Source organism: Arachis hypogaea, chromosome 6 (assembly GCF_003086295.3).
Source record: "Arachis hypogaea cultivar Tifrunner chromosome 6, arahy.Tifrunner.gnm2.J5K5, whole genome shotgun sequence".
NCBI lineage: Eukaryota > Viridiplantae > Streptophyta > Magnoliopsida > Fabales > Fabaceae > Arachis > Arachis hypogaea.
The window spans coordinates 76072278-76086740 of NC_092041.1; positions in this window are offsets into that span (position 1 = coordinate 76072278).

A 14463-nucleotide genomic window follows, 5' to 3' on the forward strand; every position below is an offset into this window, starting at 1 on the left:
GGCGCAGTCACCATTGAAGGGTAATGTCGGCGTCTCAATGACTTGAAAAGTTCCATGAAGGAGAAGTGGCCTTCGGGTGAAGGCGCGGTCACCATCGATGTCCCGGTGAGATGAAAAACAACTCGACGGAGATGCAACCAACGAAAAGAATGAGGATTAGGTTTGCATGATGGTGTGCCCTGCTACGTTCGTAATTGGTGTGAAAGTCTCATGTTACATTAGTAAGTTACCACTCCTTGCTAATTCAAATTGCATTGTACTAGACCCACTAAATCCCTAATTGACATAACAAATTATATTTAATTAATTTTAATTAGTGTTGGTAATAGTTGGTAGATACAACTCTTGGTACCATATACTTTTCTTTGTGATAATAATATATGGTTTCAAGATTTCTTTTATAAAGTAGAGCTTTTTCAATTCATATACGATTATGCAAAGAATATAACATATTCATTTTGGTTGCAGCAAAGGAATGTAATTTATTTCTGGAAAGTTACATCACAATAGTTTTGGCAGCCAAATAACAATGCAACTTTCCATAAATGAATTACATTCCTTTGCTGCAACCAAATGAACACATCATACTCTCTGCATTATTGTATATGAGTTGAAAAATTTCTACTTCATTAAAGCAATTTTAAAGCCATGTATTATTTTCCCAACTGTTACCTTAGCAATTGACATCATCTCCGTTATAAAAATAACCAATGATAAATCAATTAACTATCACAATGCTAATGGAGAAAAGAAGAGAAAAAGAAGACATCTAATGCAAATTAGAGAGAAGAGATCTGGCGCATTCAAACTCTAGGTATTACATGGACAATGTTACTCAACTAGCTCAACAAACGTAACATTCTAAGAAAATAGTATCAAGTGGAATTTTGCATGAACCATTAATAATAAAAAATAAATATAGAAGAATAAGTCAATAGAGAAGACAAGTTTAATCAAGATCATGAGCATGTATTATTTTTGCAGAGCCTTTATGCCAAATCATATCTTTTATCTAAAATTCCAAATTGCTACAACCAATAAAACGCATTGGAGGACATAAACAACATGAAACGACTGTATAATCAAAATATTTTTATAGTATTCAGGGAGAGAAAAAAATGAGTAATATAACAAGGGCATATCAATCTTGGAATCTTAAACACAATTGCATCATGAGCAACTAATCTTCTCTATTAAGGTTAAGAGTTCTATTTATTATAATGGATTAATGCAATTGCTTTTCTATTCTTAATTTATGCATTGATGTTCGCTTAAAAAACAAGTTTTCCTTCTTCATTACAAGGATTTGAATATATTGAAAAATAGTTTAAATCTGAATTGAATTCTATATTCATCTTGAAAAAATTGTTTGTTAGAATTAAGTTTGAAAACTTCTTCTCGTAATTCTTTAGGTTATGAACTTGGCTTAATAAGTGACATCAAATTAACTAGGTTTAGCTTTTAAGAATTATGTGGTTTATGAATCAGTATATATACTTCACCTTTTATCATAATTAATTAATCAAGGAATTGATGGTTTATTAAATTAAGAGAAATTGAATCACCAAGAGATTGGAGTTTGATTAATTAGGGTTCGTTGTAAGACACATCTTTGCATGATCAAGGTAGATGGCAAAAGGCATTCGTCTCAAAGTTTAAATATCTCTGAAACCTTAACGTTTTAATTATATCACTTTTTCTATTCATTCAACATTTCCTTTGCTTACATTACTATTTTCATATTTAAATCATCATCACAATTCAAATTTTTTATTGTCTGACTAGAATAATCTGTTAACCATTGCTTGCTCAGTCTATTAATCCTCGTGGAAATGATAATCCACTCATCGTGGTATTACTTGATACGATTCGGTACACTTGCTAAGTTGAGGTTTTGCAAAATTCCACATCAAGTTTTTGGCGTTGTTGCTAGGGATTAATTGAGATTAACAATAAACAAGTTAATTGATTACCTAGATTACCTAGATTAACAACAAACAAATAAGAGCGCTCTCTAGTTCGATCCTAAAATTAAACTAATCCTCTGGTGATTAAGAAAATAAGCTAGAAACAAGAGGGTGGTAGAAAAAATTGAAGAAGAGCTAGAGAGCAACATGGCAGACAATAACAACAACAATCCTATTGCCAACGCTAGGAGGACTTGGTGCACGAAATTGTGATCATCAACGGTGCCATCAACATGGTACGCTCAATTGCAATCTCAACTCTTTATCACAACTTCGCACAACTAACCAGCAAGTGCATTGGGTCATCCAAGTAATAAACCTTACGTGAGTAAGGGTCGATCCCACGGAGATTGTTGGTATGAAGCAAGCTATGGTTATCTTGTAAATCTCAGTCAGGCGGATTCAAATGGTTATGGAAGAATAATAAAATATGAAGTAAAGATAGAGATACTTATGTAATTCATTGGTGAGAATTTCAGATAAGCGTATGGAGATCCTTTGTCCCTTCCGTCTCTCTGCTTTCCTACTGTCTTCATCCAATCCTTCTTACTCCTTTCCATGGCAAGATGTATGTTGGGCATCACCGTTGTCAATGGCTACAGTCCTGTCCTCTCAGTGAAAATGTTCAACGCACTCTGTCACAGCATGGTTAATCATCTGTCGGTTCTCAATCAGGTTGGAATAGAATCCAGTGATTCTTTTGCGTCTGTCACTAACGCCCAGCCTTCAGGAGTTTGAAGCTCGTCACAGTCATTCAATCCTTGAATCCTACTCAGAATACCACAGACAAGGTTTAGACCTTTCGGATTCTCCTGAATGCCGCCATCAATTCTAGCTTATACCACGAAGATTCTTATTAAGGAATCCAAGAGATAAACAATCAAGCCTTGTTTGCTTGTAGAACGGAAGTGGTTGTCAGGCACGCGTTCATAAGTGAGAATGATGATGAGCGTAACATAATCATCACATTCATCATCTTCTTGGGTGCGAATGAATATCTTAGAACAAGAATAAGCTGAATTGAATAGAAGAACAATAGTAATTACATTAATACTCGAGGTACAAGAGCTCCACACCTTAATCTATGGTGTGTAGAAACTCCACCGTTGAAAATACATAAGAACAAGGTCTAGGCATGGCCGAATGGCCAGCCTCCCAAAGAGGGTTCAATCATAAAAACATGATCAAAAGATTCCAGGATGTAAAATACAATAGTAAAAGGTCCTATTTGTAGATAACTAGTAGCTTAGGGTTTACAAAAATGAGTAAATGACATAAAAATCCACTTCCGGGCCCACTTGGTGTGTGCTTGGGCTGAGAATTGAAGCTATCATGTGTAGAGACTTTTCTTGGAGTTAAACGCCAGCTTTTGTGCCAGTTTGGGCGTTTAACTCCCATTCTTGTGCAAGTTCCGGCGTTTTACGCCAGAATTCTTGAGCTGAATTTGAACGCCTGTTTGGGCCATCAAATCTCGGGCAAAGTATGGACTATTATACATTGCTGAAAAGCCCAGGATGTTTACTTTCCAAAACGATTAAGAGCGCGCCAATTGGGTATCTGTAGCTCTAGAAAATCCACTTCGAGTGCAGGGAGGTCAGAATCCAACAGCATCTGCAGTCCTTTTCAGCCTCTGAATCAGATTTTTGCTCAAGTCCCTCAATTTCATCCAGAAAATACTTGAAATCACAGAAAAACACACAAACTCATAGTAAATTCCAGAAAAGTGAATTTTAAATAAAAATTTATAAAAATATAATAAAAACTAACTAAAACATACTAAAAGCATACTAAAAACAATGCCAAAAAGCGTATAAATTATCCGCTCATCACAACACCAAACTTAAATTGTTGCTTGTCCCCAAGCAACTGAAAATCAAATAAGATAAAAAGAATAGAATATGCAATGAATTCCAAAAATATCTATGAAGATCAGTATTAATTAGATGAGCGGGGCTTGTAGCTTTTTGCCTCTGAACAGTTTTGGCATCTCACTCTATCCTTTGAAATTCAGAATGATTGGCTCCTATAGGAACTCATAATCCAGATAGTGTTATTGATTATCCTAGTTAAGTATGATGATTCTTGAACACAGCTACTTTATGAGTCTTGGCCGTGGTCCAAAGCACTCTGTCTTCCAGTATTACCACCGGATACATACATGCCACAGACACATAACTGGGTGAACCTTTTCAGATTGTGACTCAGCTTTGCTAGAGTCCCCAATTAGAGGTGTCCAAGGTTCTTAAGCACACTCTTTTTGCCTTGGATCATGACTTTATTTTTTTTTTCTTTTTCCTCTCTTTCTCTTTTTTTTTGTATTCACTACTTTTTCTTGCTTCAAGAATCATTCTTATGGTTTTTCAGATCCTCAGTAATATGTCTCCTTTTTCATCATTCTTTCAAGAGCCAACATTCATGAACAACAAATTCAAAAGACATATGCACTGTTCAAGCATACATTCAGAAACCAAAAGTATTGCCACCACATCAAAATAATTAATCTGTTATAAAATTCAAAATTCATGCAATTCTTCTCTTTTTTAATTAAGAACATTTTTCATTTAAGAAAGGTGATGGATTCATAGGACATTCATAACTTTAAGGCATAGACACCAAGACACTAATGATCATGTAATAAGACACAAACATAGATAAACATAAGCATAAAAATTCGAAAAATAGGAAAATAAAGAACAAGGAAGTTAAAGAATGGGTCCACCTTATGGAGTGCTTGAGCTCCTCAATGTCTCTTCCTTGCCTTTGTTGCTCCTCTCTCATGATTCTTTGATCTTCTCTAATTTGATGGAGGAGAATGGAATGTTCTTGGTGCTCCACCCTTAGTTGTCCCATGTTGGAACTCAATTCTCCTAGGGAGGTGTTGATTTGCTCCCAATAGTTTTGTGGAGGAAAGTGCATCCCTTGAGGCATCTCAGGGATTTCATGATGAGTGGGATCTCTTGTTTGCTCCATCCTTTTCTTAGTGATGGGCTTGTCCTCATCAATGAGGATGTCTCCCTCTATATTAATTCCAATTGAATAACAGAGGTGACAAATGAGATGAGGGAAGGCTGATAAACCCATATTTCATGAGTTCTATTGTGCTTAATTTGAGTGATTTATTCAATCCTTCACCTACTTATTCACATTAATTGCATGATTTTACTTTCCCTTCCTTATTATGTCATATTGTGAAAAACATGTTTCCTAAGCTTTAAAATTAATTGTTTTAATTACCTTTATTTCCATTCGATGCCATGATTAGTCTGTTGAGTAGTCTCAGGTTTTCTAAGGCTGAATGACTTAAAGGATGAAAAAGGAAACATACAAAAATGGAAGGAGAAGGCAAAATGGAGCTTTAAGGAAACTGGTATCCACGCGATCGCATGGACGACGCGATCGCGTGCCAGAAGCGAAGAAGCAGCGACGCGATCGCATGACTGACGCGGCCGCGCGCCTCAAGTAGAACACCCACGACGCGGACGCGTGACCGACGCGACCGCATGGCAAGGAAAAGCTCCAGACGACGCGACCGCGTGACCCACGCGGACGCGTGACAGAGGCCCCGTATCAGAATTCACAGAATACGCCCCCAGCGATTTTTGAAGCCCTTTTTGGCCCAGATCCAAGCACAGACAGCATAGATTAGAGGTTATAAAGTGGAGGAATGCATCCATTCAGAGAGAGCTCGCCAATTTCTAGTTTTCATGATTTAGATTTAGTTTAGAGAGAGATTCTCTCTCTCCCTTTAGGATTTAGGATTTCTTCTTGTCTTGAGAGTAACTCTGGATCCAGGTTTAATGTTCTTTTATTTTCAGTTTACTTTTATTTATTTATTTGCTTTTAATATTTGAATTGATTTATGAATTATTCCATGTTACAGATCTCTATTTCGAATTAATGATATTTGAAGTATTTTCAGTTAAGATTGTTCTCTTTGATTTAAGTTACTATTGCCTTCCATCTAAGGTCACCTCTATTATTCTAGAAATTTTACTTTTTCCCCTTTTGGTTTTGGTTAAGAAATCAGTAACTCAACAGTTATTAAACTCAACATATTTGATAATCGTTATCTTGCTAATTGAGCTGAACTTAAGTAATCCCAACCTTTTCTTAGAAAATAAATAGGATTCAACGTTCAATTTAATTAGTCCCTTGACTTTCCTTTGCTTTAGTAAAGGTTGACCAAGTGGAGTTTAGATTTGACTTTCCTTATAGTTGAGAGAGAGATAACTACGTTGGACCTCCAATTTCTCATACCTTGCCAAAAAGTTTGCTTTACAGTATTTATTCATTTTTAATTGCCATTTAAATTATTTGTCATATAACATATTCCCACCTTACTTCCAAAACCCCAATTTACAAACTTAACCAATAATAAGAACATACCTTCCTCGCAGTTCCTTGAGAAGACGACCCGAGGTTTAATACTCGGTTATCAATTTTAAAAGGGGTTTGTTACTTGTGACAACCAAAACGTTTGTACGAAGGAATTTCTGTCGGTTTAGAGACTATATCTACAACGCGACTATTTTTATGAAATTCTTTACTGGCAAAAATCCTAACGTCAAAGGCTAACCTTGCTAAGGTAGAGGACTTGTCTGCCACCTTATAAAGTTCTTGGGATATAACCTCATGAACTTCTACTTCCTCTCCAATCATGATGCTATGAATCATGATAGCCCAGTCTATAGTAACTTCAGACCGGTTGCTAGTGGGAAAGATTGAGCGTTGGATAAACTCCAACCATCCCCTAGCCACGGGCTTGAGGTCATGCCTTCTCAGTTGAACCGGCTTCCCTCTTGAATCTCTCTTCCATTGAGCGCCCTCTTCACAAATGTCTATGAGGACTTGGTCCAACCTTTGATCAAAGTTGACCCTTCTAGTGTAAGGGTGTTCATCTCCTTGCATCATGGGCAAGTTGAATGCCAACCTTACATTTTCTGGACTAAAATCTAAGCATTTTCCCCAAACCATTGTAAGCCAATTCTTTGGTTCTGGGTTCACACTTTGATCATGGTTCTTGGTGATCCATGCATTGGCATAGAACTCTTGAACCATTAAGATTCTGACTTGTTGAATGGGGTTGGTAAGAACTTCCCAACCTCTCCTTTGGATCTCATGTCGGATCTCCGGATATTCACTCTTTTTGAGTTTGAAAGGGACCTCGGGGATCACCTTCTTCATGGCCACAACTTCATAGAAGTGGTCTTGATGCACCCTTGAGATGAATCTCTCCATCTCTCAGGACTCGGAGGTAGAAGCTTTTACCTTCCCTTTCCTCTTTTTAGAGGTTTCTCCGGCCTTAGATGCCATAAATGGTTATGAAAAAACAAAAAGCAATGCTTTTACCACACCAAAATTAGAAAGTTTGCTCGTCCTCGAGAAAAAGAAGAAAGAAAAGAGTAGAAGAAGAAGAAATAGAGGAGATGGAGGTGGCTTTGTGGTTCGGCCAAGGGGGAGAAGTAGTGTTTAGGTTGTGTGAAAATGAAGGAGTGAAGATGGGTTTATATAGGAGTGGAGAGGAGGTGTATGGTTCGGCTATAATGGGTGGGTTTGGGAGGGAAAGTGGTTTGAATTTGAATGGTGAGGTAGGTGGGGTTTTATGAAGGATGGATGTGAGTGGTGAAGAGAATAGTGGAATTTGATAGGTGAGGGGTTTTGGGGAAGAGGTGTTGAGGTGATTGGTGAATGGGTGAAGAAGAGAGAGAGTGGTGGGGTAGGTGGGGATCCTGTGGGGTCCAAAAACTTGGTGCACAAAATTGTGATCATCAATGGCGTCATCAACATGGTACGCTCAATTGCAATCTCAACTCTTTATCACAACTTCGCACAACTAACCAGCAAGTGCACTGGGTCGTCCAAGTAATAAACCTTACGCGAGTAAGGGTCGATCCCTTGGAGATTGTTATTATGAAGCAAGCTATGGTCATCTTGTAAATCTCAGTCAGGCAGATTCAAATGGTTATAGATGATTTATGAATAAAGCATAAAATAAAGATAGAGATACTTATGTAATTCATTGGTGAGAATTTCAGATAAGCGTATGGAGATGCTCTGTCCCTTTCGTCTCTCTGCTTTCCTACTGTCTTCATCCAATCCTTCTTACTCCTTTCCATGGCAAGCTGTATGTTGGGCATCACCGTTGTCAATGGCTACAATCCCGTCCTCTCAGTGAAAATGTTCAACGCGCTCTGTCACAGCACGGCTAATCATCTATCAGTTCTCAATCAGGTTGGAATAAAATCCAGTGATTCTTTTGCATCTGTCACTAACGCCCAGCCTTCAGGAGTTTAAAGCTCGTCACAGTCATTCAATCCTCGAATCCTACTCAGAATACCACAGACAAGGTTTAATAAAGGATGGATGTGAGTGGTGAAGAGAATAGTGGGATTTGATAGGTGAGGGGTTTTTGGGGAAGAGGTGTTGAGGTGATTGGTGAATGGGTGAAGAAGAGAGAGAGTGGTGGGGTAGGTGGGGATCCTGTGGGGTCCACAGATCCTGAGGTGTCAAGGAAAATTCATCCCTGCACCAAGTGGCAAGCAAAAATGTTGTTTCTGCCAATTCTGGCATTAAACGCCGGGCTGGTGCCCATTTCTGGTGTTTAACGCCAGCTTCTTGCTCCTTTCTGGCGTTTAATGCCAGTCTGGTGCCCCTTTCTGGCGTTAAACACCCAGAATGGTGCCAGACTGGGCGTTAAACGCCCATTTGCTGTCTTCACTGGCGTTTAAATGCCAGCAAGTTTTCCTCCAGGGTGTGCTATTTTTCTTTCTGTTTCACATTCTGTTTTGCATTTTTCGAATTCATTCATGTGTCTTCATTGATCTTCAAGTTGTTCTTGATGATTTCCTTGCTTTGATCTTTAAATTCTCTTGTCTTGAGTGTTTTGTTGTTTCTCATATGCATTCTCAATTTGTTAGTGTCAGTAGTATACAAACTTCTAAGTTTGGTGTCTTGCATGCATTGTTTAATTGATCTTAGTTTCATTTTGATTATTCCTCATTATTAAAAATCCAAAAATTTTTAATTTGTGTCTTTTCAAGTCAATAATACAGAGAATTGAAGATTCAGAACATACAGCAGAGGAATTACACAGAAAAAGCTGGGCGTTCAAAACGCCCAGTAAGGAAGGAAAACTGGCGTTTAAACGCCAGCCAGGATACCTGGCTGGGCGTTTAACGCCCAAAAGGGTAGCATTTTGGGCGTTACACGCCAGAATAGATACTGTTCCGAGGGTTACCTGAAACTGTAGGTCGATCTCGGACGAGATCTTCTGTGTTGGTCGGAGCCGACGTGTCCGGCAAGTGTACGGCGGTCGGAACTGATGTGTTCGATTTGTTGGACTTGGTGGTGGTGCTGATCCTGTGTCCCCGAAGGGTGGGGGGTACTTGCAAGGGACTCCGATGCTTAAGTTAGCAAAGATATTAAGCAGGTATTGAGTAGAATCAGAGTATGAGTTATACCTGGGTGCTCCAGTGTATTTATAATGGTGAGAAGTGACCTTTCTAGATAAGATAAGTTAGTTATCTTATCTTATCTTATCTTATCTTTGGGTGAGGTCAACTTATCTTCAACGGAACCGCCTTTATCTCTGTAGGCTGGGATTGCCTCTGGATTTGGGTCGTGTTCCTCTATTTGGGCCCTTTATTTGGGCTTTCCTGTTGATTTGGCCGGCTCTTTGAGAAGAGGTTGGATAGTCTGACCTGAAGAGGTCGGTCGCCTTGTCGCTAAACATCCCGGGTCGGTCATCTCGACCCAGGGTATGAACAGTGCCCCTGCTTGAGCTCGGTTCTTCCTTTGGAGGTCGAGTCCTTGACTTCGGTCCTTCTTAAGTGAAGTCAAACTCAAGCATTTTGTCGATTCCTTTTCTTTGTAGAGTCTTTTTTGAATGTAGAACGTTTTCTACTAAAAGACGCGCGCTTTTATACCGGCGCTTTTTTGGGAACGTGCGAGGGTTTAATGCTTTTTAATTTTGAGCATTAATTGCCCCGTTTCCTTTAGGCTCTTTTATTTTGGATTTCGAAACCCCGAAAACGGTTTCTCTTCTTTTGCTTTTTTCGTAACTTCTTTTCTTAGTTCTCTCCACTCTTTTTTTTTTCGTTTGCATTTCTGTTTTCCTTGTGGTGCGGCGTCATTTGGCGTTGGAGCTTGGGGTTTTTGTGTTTCTTCCAGCGACATTGCTCTTGTTCGTATTCCCAGATTTCATCTTCCTCCTTTGGTTTTTTGTTGAAGCTCGCTTGTTCTTTCCAGGTTGGTAATAGCTTTTCTCGTTTTCTTCGTGGCTTTGTCTTTAATTTTGGTGAAGTTCTGGTTTTGCATGTTTGAAAGTTTGGATCTTTTGCGATCTTTTACTCGTTGCTGTGATATGCTTTTCTTATCTTCCTTCTTGTGGTTTTTCTTGGAATTTCTGTTGAGGCTTTCTGGGGTTTTGCTATTGCTTTCTGGTTGTTTTTGATACTGGTAAAAGATCTGTATCTGTTTTTTTGGAGATTTCTTCCTGTCCGATCTTTTTTCAAAAAAGGTTGCGTCTTTAATGGTCCCATGCTTTGTTGCTTTGGGAATGTTTTGTTTGGTAGGCTCTGTGATGATTTGCTGTGTTTTTTCTTTGATAAAAATGCTTGTTGCTTTGAATCCAAAGGATGTGTTCTGGAAACCTTGCATTATTGCTGCCTCCAAAGGATGCCCCGGGATTTTGGTTTGAGTCTTGGGGTTTTCCTTTTCTTGCTTTTCATTGCCTCAGAAGCATTGACCGAGTTGTTTTCCCCTTTGTCCGAGATATTTGTAGTAACCTCATTTTCTTTTCTTACTTGTAGGATTTAGTTGGCCCCATGTCTTCTCGCAATAACATTGTAGAGATGTCTTCCAGAGTTCCCGAGGGGAAGTCCGATTGGCTGGACTCCCTTGTTTTGTTGTGTGTTTCCGTTGTGGACGCTGAATTTTGCACAGAGCTGAGGAAGCGTCATAGGATTTGTGGTAACAATGCTCGCGAGGGGGATTATGAGCTTGTTGCTCCTGATTCTGATGAGAGGGTTTGCTTTCCGACTTCCATTGAGAGGGAGCGTCCCTTCTTCTATGCCTATGAATACTTTTTCAGCCAGTTGAATGTTACTTTTCCTTTTACTGCTTTTGAAACCGACCTGTTGTGGTCGTGTAATATTGCTCCATCCCAGCTTCACCCCAATTCTTGGAGTTTTATTAAAATTTTTCAACTTCTCTGCCGTGAACTAGATGTAATACCTTTCCAGACTCTGTTTCTTTACTTATTTGTATCTGCCAAGCCTGGCGGTTCTTCAAAAAAGAAAGCTTCTTGGGTTTCTTTCCGGTCTGCTCAGGGCCATAAAGTGTTTGCGATGTATGATGAGTCCTTTAAGGACTTCAAGAATTACTTCTTTAGAGTTCGAGCGGTTGAAGGGGCCCACCCCTTTTTTCTTGATGAAAATGACAAGCCCTCCTTCCCTCTAGAGTGGCAGAAGGATGTAAGAGTGTCTCGCTATACCTGGGAGATGCTGGATGATGTTGAACGCGCTTTTGTAGTTGTTCTTGAGGATCTCTGGGGGAAACCACCTCATCTTGATACAAAAGATTTTTGACTAATCCGTCCTTGGTTCGGACTGCTTTGGGTATTTGTTTGTCTATTTGTCTGACTTGTTTCTGTACTTATTTCTTTTTTCTTCCTCTTTTGTAACTCTTTGTCGTGGATATTTTTGTGTTTTGTAGAGATGTCAAAGAATAATGACTCTATGAAGGCCTTCAAAAGGGCAAAGAAGGCAACTGCTGCTCTGAACATCTCGGCCAAGGTGGCCGGCAAGGGATCTTCACAGGTCCCCCTGAAGCCTCCTGTGCCGAGTACGCTTGGGCCGAGGAAAGTAATTCCTACTCCCCAGTTTCATCAGGTCGATCCTCCTCAAACTTCTGCTACTGCTTCTGGTGCCCCACCTTTGAAAAAGCAAAAAACATCCGAGCCCTTTAACTTGGATTCCCCAGACTTTGATGCCATTGAGTTTGTTGACCAGCAAATTGCCCCCTATGGTGGGCTTTCCATGGACGACGTGTCTCTTCTTCGGCATTTGGATTTTATTACTAAAAATAGTGTGAAGATTGCCGCTATGTTCCAAACAATTCAGGGGATTCCGATTCATGCCACAAAATCCTTTATGGAAGAGGCCAAGTCGGAATTTGATCGAATCAAGGGTTTGAAGGAGGAGTTGGAGGTGAAGTTAGCGAAGGTGGAGAGGGAGTTGGAGAGTGAGAAGGCCAGCTCTATTGCCCTTGCTGCTTCTTTGAAGTTGGCCAAAGACATGGCGTTGAAACATAAGGACAGCTATGTCTCGGCTTATAGGGAATTGATGCATCTTCGGGAGGATTTGGAAACAGCCCGGGTTAATTATGGTGAGCTTCAAGGTCACCTTGTGGGTAGCGTAACTGCTGCCTCCGAGAACCTGATGGAACAGTTCCGGGTTGTTGCTCCTGATGCCGACTTGACTCCCATTAGCCTGGACAATGTCGTGAGGGATGGTAAGATTGTCCCTGATGACCAGGATGATGATGAGGCTGATCCTCCCCTAGTGCCTTCTCTTAAGGTGTCGACCTCCTGTGTTCCTCCCGTTGCATCTGATCCGGATTGCCAGATTCTAAACCGGGATGATGGAACCGTAGATGCCGTGCCCCTTCAGACTCGTCTTCCTTCTCCTCATACTGATGCTGCCAGGAAAGCTCCCGATCTTTAGCTGATCTTTTTTCTGGATATTTTGTGTAAATAGCCCGGTTTGTGGGCTTTTGAACTTTGTTTTGTTTGTTCTTCTTGACGCTTCTAGTTGTCTGCCTTGCAACTCTTTTTGAAAAACAAAAGTAGCTTCCGAGGTTGGTTTTGTGGTGGCCTCTTGAAGCTTTATCGTATTATACATGATATCTGTTGAAATTTTGCTGTCTGGCCTCTTTAAGTTGTTTGCGTGCTTATCGTTTGTAGCTTGGATCCTTCTGAGGCCGTGCCTGTGGGGGGTCCGACTTGTTTCTCGGTTTCCTCGCTTTTGTTTGTATTTTTAGCACCTTATGACCGATTTATGTTGGTCCCCCTCAAAAGTTATTTTTGTGATCCCCTTTTCTGGGCCTTTACTCGGTCTCCTTTAAGTTATTTTTTGTAGTCCTTTTTCTTGGATCTTTGTCAGATCTTTTTCAGGGACTATTCGTATAACTTTTTAGTGGTAGGAGTCCGACTTGGTTATGTCAGTCTCCTTTAAGTTATTTTTCGTAGTCCTCTTTCTTGGATCTTTGTCAGATCTCTTTCAGGGACTATTCGTATAACTTTTTAGTGGTAGGAGTCCGACTTGGTTATGTCGGTCTCCTGTAAGTTATTTTTCATAGTCCTCTTTCTTGGATCTTTGTCAGATCTCTTTCAGGGACTATTCGTATAACTTTTTAGTGGTAGGAGTCCGACTTGGTTATGTCGGTCTCCTTTAAGTTATTTTTCGTAGTCCTCTTTCTTGGATCTTTGTCAGATCTCTTTCAGGGACTATTCGTATAACTTTTTTAGTTTTGGGCCGACTTTTTTATGTCAGGCCCTTCTAAGTTAAAGTAATCCTCTTTAATAGGGTTGGCCAGACCTCTTTCCAGGGTTTACTTATAACTTGGGTTGACTTGGTCCGACTTCTGAACGTCGGCCAGTCTTTTAAGTTATTATATTAGCTATCCGTAAGACCTCGTCAGGTTCTTTTTTTTGGATTGCTTTCGATAACTTCTTACATTACTCTGTGTTCATCTTTGCCGATTTGTAGAAAATGGTTGGCATCTTTAGATCGTCTTTTGGGTGAATCGCTTTTTCACCTTTATCAGACGATTGTCTTTATTGTGGTCGCGCAGTGAATTTGTTTTTCACTTTCTGCTGACCTGTTGCTTTATAATCGGACGATGAATACTTCAGATTAATGCGTCTTGGAATCTTGAGGAATATCTCAATAAACTTTATTCAAAGAAAAAATGCAAATATATACATGTGGGAATTTCCTTGTCCCTTTAAGTCGGGTATGATCTAGGTCTCGATATGGTGCCTCATGAAAAAACCTTTTCAGGAAAAAGAGCGCATCCATTTAGTGAGATCCTTTAACTTTTCTAACTGTAGTAACTTCTTAGGTTGCAGGCGTGCCATGATCGGGGAAGCTCTCGTCCATCGAGTTCGGACAGTCTGTAGTAGCCCTTCCCCAGTACTTCAATGACTCGGTAGGGTCCTTTCCAGTTTGCTGCCAGCTTTCCTTCTCCGGGTTGAGTTGTTCCAATGTCGTTTCTGATTAGGATGAGATCATTCTCTGCAAAACTTCTCGGCACTACCTTTCGATTGTATCTGGAAGCCATTCGTCGCTTTAAAGCTTCTTCCCTGATCCGAGCTCTTTCTTGGATCTCGGGTAACAAGTCGAGCTCTTCTCTCTGAAGTTTGGAGTTTACTCGTTCATTGTAGTGGACTACTCAGGGAGATCCCTCCTCAATTTCTATTGGAATCATTGCCTCC